The following is a 6,000-nucleotide window of genomic DNA, read 5'->3' as shown; positions in this document are numbered from 1 at the left end:
TTTTCTCTCCATTCTCACAGATCCTAACACATTACGTTACCGACATAAAAGAGGGGTAGTGTTTCATGATATGATTGTTTAACGATGTGATTGGACCAGCCGAGTGTGAATTGGGCCAGCCCAGTGTCAATCGGGCCGCTGATCAACTATCTGTATGGGCCGGTCAGACCAATATTTTTAAAAAAAAAAAAAAAAAAAAAAAAAAAGGTGTCCGACTGTCGGCCCAAATAGCACGTCGGCCCACCGGGCAAATGTCCTTTATGCTAGATGATAAGCTTGGGTTGTGGAAGGGATCTGTTCAGGCCCAGTGCAGTCAGGAATGATTACAGTCAACAGTAATGTTTTCCATCATACCATGTGGACATTATGAGCATGGTTGTAAGGTGGACTTGAAAAGATGTGAACCAATCCCTTCATGTACTGAAATTTCCCAGGAAATATAAGACTTGTTTTGTTTCTTTTTGCGTTGCTGCTGTAAAGGACTTTAATATAGTTTTGATTGTTGCGGTGGAAATGAAGAAAATAAATGATAATAACTTTGAGCAGTGACGTCATCCGCGACGATCAAATCACATTTATGGAACGCAGAACATAGTGACGTTCAAAGGACTGGAACGCTGGCTTTGATCGCTAGCCTATAAAAGGGAAGGATCAACGCATTCACTCAGACGGTTGATTGTGTTTTAGAAGGTTTCAGTAGGTTTGAGGTTTCAAGTTAGTGGGAGCTCCGGCTGTCATGACAACAAGTTCCACACTCCCACAGAGGAGGCGTGAGCCCAGGTGATGGCGAGGATGGAGGGGTGCCAGGGTCTCCGCTGTCGTCTGGGAGTTGCCAGGTAGTGCCGCTGAGCTCTAGAGCTCACGGCTGGTGATATGTGCCAATCATCGCTGGACGCCACTGAGCAGTCGCCTCAGTCAACTACCGAAGCCGCTATTTCAGTCGTCCACCACAGAAACGTGAACGAGGAAGCCATGCATGGATCGAGAGGAGTGCCTGATACATCATTCTAAAGTAAGTTTAAAGTGATCTCCAGGTGAGTCTATTTAAAACAACTGACAATTTAACAGCATATTTAGAGGAGAAGAGATTTTGGCAAAACTGCAAGTGGCCAATATAAAAGATAGCAACTAGCTGCTAGTCTAACCGTACTGAAGCTACGCAGCCATAGATATTTTAGATTGTTGTGACGTCCGGTGTTTGAAATCATCATTGCAGACAAAGTTTGTACAAAGTTTCTTGCGGTTGTGCACCGCAGTGATGTAAGTTTTAAGTTGGATATTCAACAGACGATCGAATGCAGCCTGGGTAATACTGATTTTGAGTCAATTGGTCTGGGAGCTATTGAGCTAAAATGCTAATATTTGCAGATAAAAATTAATGCTAATTACAAATAAGTGTAAAATGTAAAAAGAAAAGGTGTATCTCATGCAGCCAGTAGATTACGATCATCCCACGCTGATTTTGAGTCAATTGGTCACATTACCTGGGAGCTATTGAGCCAAAATGCGCATATTTACATGTAAAAAATTAATAATAATTATTTGGAGATTTAAAATGTAAAAAGAAAAGGTGTTTCTCATGCAGCCAGTGGAGTACTATTATCCCATACTGATTTTGAGTCAATTGGTCACATGACCTGGGAGGTATTAAGCTAAAATGCTAATATTTATATGTAAAAAAATTTATAATAATTATAAATAGGTCTAAAATGTAAATACGAGGTGTTTCTCATGCAGCCAGTGGAGTACTATCATTCCACACTGATTTTGAGTTCATTGGTCACATGACCACGGAGCTATTGAGCTAAAATGCTAATATTTACATATAAAAATTAATACTAATTATAAATAGATCTGAAATGTAAAAACAAAAAGGTGTATCTCATACAGCCAGTGAAGTGCTATCATCCCACACTGATTTTGAGTCCATTGGTCACATGACCTGGGAGCTATTGAGCTAAAATGCTCATATTTCCATTGATCTATTTTCTCCCGCTTCATCCGGGACCGGGTCGCGGGGGAGCAGTCTGAGCAGGGACGCCCAGACTTCCCTCTCCCCGGACACTTCCCCCAGCTCTTCCGGGGGGATCCCGAGGCGTTCCCAGGCCAGCCGAGTGACATAGTCAGCCCAGCGTGTCCTGTGTCTTCCCCCGGGCCTCCTCCCGGTGGGTCATGCCTGGAACACCTCCCTAGGGAGGCGTCCAGGGGGCATCCGATAGAGATGCCCGAGCCACCTCAGCTGACTCCTCTCGATGTGGAGGAGCAGCGACTCTACTCTGAGCTCCTCCTGGGTGACAGAGCTCCTCACCCTATCTCTAAGGGAGCGCCCCGCCACCCTGCGGAGGAAACTCATTTCAGCCGCTTGTGTCCAGGACCTCATTCTTTCTGTCATGACCCAAAGTTCATGACTATAGGTGAGGGTAGGAACGTAGATTGACCGGTAAATCGAGAACTTCGCCTTTTGGCTCAGCTCCTTCTTCACCGCGACAGACCGGTACAGCGACCGCATTACTGCAGCCGCTGCACCGATCCGCCTGTCAATCTCACGCTCCATCCTTCCCTCACTCGTGAACAGGATCCCAAGATACTTAAACTCCTCCACTTGAGGCAGGAACTCTCCCCCAACCTGAAGGGAGCAAGCCACCTTTTTCCGGTTGAGAACCATGGCCTCGGACTTGGAGGTGCTGACTCTCATCCCAGCTGCTTCACACTCGGCTGCGAACCGCCCAAGTGCATGCTGAAGGTCCTGGCTCAACGGGGCCAACAAGACAACGTCATCCGCGAAAAGCAGAGACGAAATCTGGCGGCTCCCGAACCGAACCCCCTCCGGCCCCTGGCTGCGCCTAGAAATTCTGTCCATAAAAATGATGAACAGAACCGGTGACAAAGGGCAGCCCTGCCGGAGTCCAACATGCACCGGGAACAGGTCCGACTTACTGCCGGCAAAGCGGACCAAGCTCCTGCTCCGGTTGTACAGGGCCTGTACAGCCCTCAATAGAGGGCCTCCAACCCCATACTTCTGGAGCACCTCCCACAGAATGACGCGAGGGACACAGTCGAATGCCTTCTCTAAGTCCACAAAGCACATGTGGACTGGTTGGGCAAACTCCCATGAACCCTCAAGCACCCTGTGGAGGGTATAGAGCTGGTCCAGTGTTCCATGGCCAGGACGAAAACCGCATTGTTCCTCCTGAATCCGAGGTTCGACTATCGGCCGGATCCTCCTCTCCAGTACCCTGGAATAGACTTTCCCAGGGAGGCTGAGGAGTGTGATCCCGATAGTGGGAACACACCCTCCGGTCCCCCTTCTTAAAAAGAGGGACCACCACCCCAGTCTGCCAGTCCAGAGGCACTGTCCCCGTCTGCCACGTGATGTTGCAGAGGCGTGTCAACCAAGACAAACCTACAACATCCAGAGACTTGAGGTACTCAGGGCGGATCTCATCCACTCCCGGCGCTCCACCACCGAGGAGCTTGCGAACTACCTCAGTGACTTCTGCCCCGGTGATGGATGAATCGACCTCCAAGTCCCCAGTCTCTGCTTCCTCTACGGAAGACATGACAGTGGGATTGAGGAGATCCTCGAAGAATTCCTTCCACCGCTCGACAATATCCCCAGTCGAGGACAACAGCTCCCCATCTCCACTGTAAACAGTGTTGACAGAAAGCTGCTTCCCCTTCCTGAGGCACCGAATGGTTTGCCAGAATTTCCTCATAGGCGACCGCTAGTCCTCCTCCATGGCCTCCCCGAACTCCTCCCAGACCCGAGTTTTTGCTTCTACAACCGCCCGAGCTGCCGCGCGCTTGGTCTGCCGGTACCCGTCAGCTGCCTCAGGAGTCCCATGAGCCAGCCAGGCCCAATAGGACTCCTTCTTCAGCTTGACCGCGACAGTCACCGCCGACTTTACGGCACCGCCGACTTTACGGCCACAGCTACGGACGACTGCATCAACAATGGAAGTGGAGAACATGGTCCATTCGGACTCAATGTCTCCAACCTCCCTCAGAATCTGGTCGAAGTTAAAAAATCTGCCTGACAGCGGGTTCCGCCAGACGTTCCCAACAGACCCTCACGGTACGTTTGGGTCTGCCAAGTCTGTCCCGCTTCCTACCCTGCCAGCGAATCCAACTCACCACCAGGTGGTGATCAGTTGACAGCTCAGCCCCTCTCTCTACCCGAGTGTCCAAGACATACCGCCGAAGGTCAGATGATAGGACTACTAAGTCGATCACTGACCTCCGGCCTAGGGTGTCCTGGTGCCACGTGCACTGATGGACACCCTTATGCTTGAACATGGTGTTCGTTATGGACAAACTGTGACTAGCAGAGAAATCCAATAACAGAACACCACTCGGGTTCAGATCGGGGAGGCCGTTCCTCCCAGTCACACCCCTCCAGGTATCACTGTTGCTACCCATGTGAGTGTTGAAGTCCCCCAGCAGAACAATGGAGTCCCAAGTTGGAGCACTTTCCAGTACCCCTCCCAGGGACTCCAAGAAGGCCGGTTACTCTACACTTCTGTTCGGCCAATAGGCCGAAACAACAGTGAGAGACCTATCCCCGACCTGAAGGCGCGGGGAAGCGACCCTCTCGCTCAGCGGGGAGAACTCCAACACATGGCGGCTGAGCTGGGGGGCTATAAGCAAGCCCACACCAGCCCGCCGCCTCTCACCACGGGCAACTCCAGAGTAGAAGAGAGTCCAGCCTCTCTCAAGGAGTTGGGTTCCAGAGCCCAGACTGTGCGTGGAGATGAGCCCGACTATCTCTAGCCGGTACCGCTCAACCTCCCGCACTAGCTCAGGCTCTTTCCCCCACAGTGAGGTGACATTCCATGTCCCCATAGCCAGAGTCGTTGTCCAGGGTTTGGGTCGTCGGGGCCCCCGCCCACGACTGCCACCCATATCACATAGCACCGGCCCCTTCTGATCCTTCCTGCGGGTGGTGGGCCTACAGGAAGCTAAAATGCTAATATCTACATGTAAAAATTAATACTATAAATAGGTGCAAAATGTAAAAAGAAAAGGTGTATCTCATGCAGCCAGTGGAGTACTATCACCCCACACTAATTTTGATTCCATTGATCACGTGACCTGGGAGCTATTGAGGTAAAATGCTAATATTTTTATGTAAAAAAAAAAAGATTAATAATTATTTGGAGATTTAAAATGTAAAAACAAGAGGGTTAGCTATTGAGCTATTTAGCTATTGAGCTAAAATGCTAATATCCATCCATCCATTTTCTCCCGCTTATCCGGGGCCAGGTCGCTGGGGGAGCAGTCTGAGCAGGGACGCCCAGACTTCCCTCTCCCCGGTCACTTCCCCCAGCTCCTCCAGGGGGATCCCGAGGTGTTCCCAGGCCAGCCGAGTGACATAGTCACCCCAGCGTGTCCTGGGTCTTCCCCGGGGCCTCCTCCCGGTGGGACATGCCTGGAACACCTCCCTAGGGAGGCGTCCAGGGGGCATCCGATAGAGATGCCCGAGCCACCTCAGCCGACTCCTCTCGATGTGGAGGAGCAGCGATTCTACTCTGAGCTCCTCCCGGGTGACAGAGCTCTCACCCTATCTCTAAGGGAGCGCCCCGCCACCCTGCGGAGGAAACTCATTTCAGCCGCTTGTATCCGGGACCTCGTTCTTTCTGTTATGACCCAAAGTTCATGACCATAGGTGAGGGTAGGAACGTAGATTGACCGGTAAATCGAGAGCTTTGCCTTTCGGCTCAGCTCCTTCTTCACCGTGACAGACCGGTACAGCGACCGCATTACTGCAGCCGCTGCACCGATCTGCCTATCAATCTCACGCTCCATCCTTCCCTCCCTTGTGAACAGGATCCCAAGATACTTAAACTCCTCCACTTGAGGCAGGAACTCTCCCCCAACCTGAAGGGAGCAAGCCACCTATTTCCGGTCGAGAACCATGGCCTCGGACTTGGAGGTGCTGACTCTCATCCCAGCTGCTTCACACTCGGCTGCGAACCGCCCAAGTGCATGCTGAAGGTCCTG

The sequence above is a fragment of the Chaetodon trifascialis genome, chromosome 23, assembly GCF_039877785.1.
Source record: "Chaetodon trifascialis isolate fChaTrf1 chromosome 23, fChaTrf1.hap1, whole genome shotgun sequence".
NCBI lineage: Eukaryota > Metazoa > Chordata > Actinopteri > Chaetodontiformes > Chaetodontidae > Chaetodon > Chaetodon trifascialis.
Note: the sequence above shows the minus strand (reverse complement) of the source record.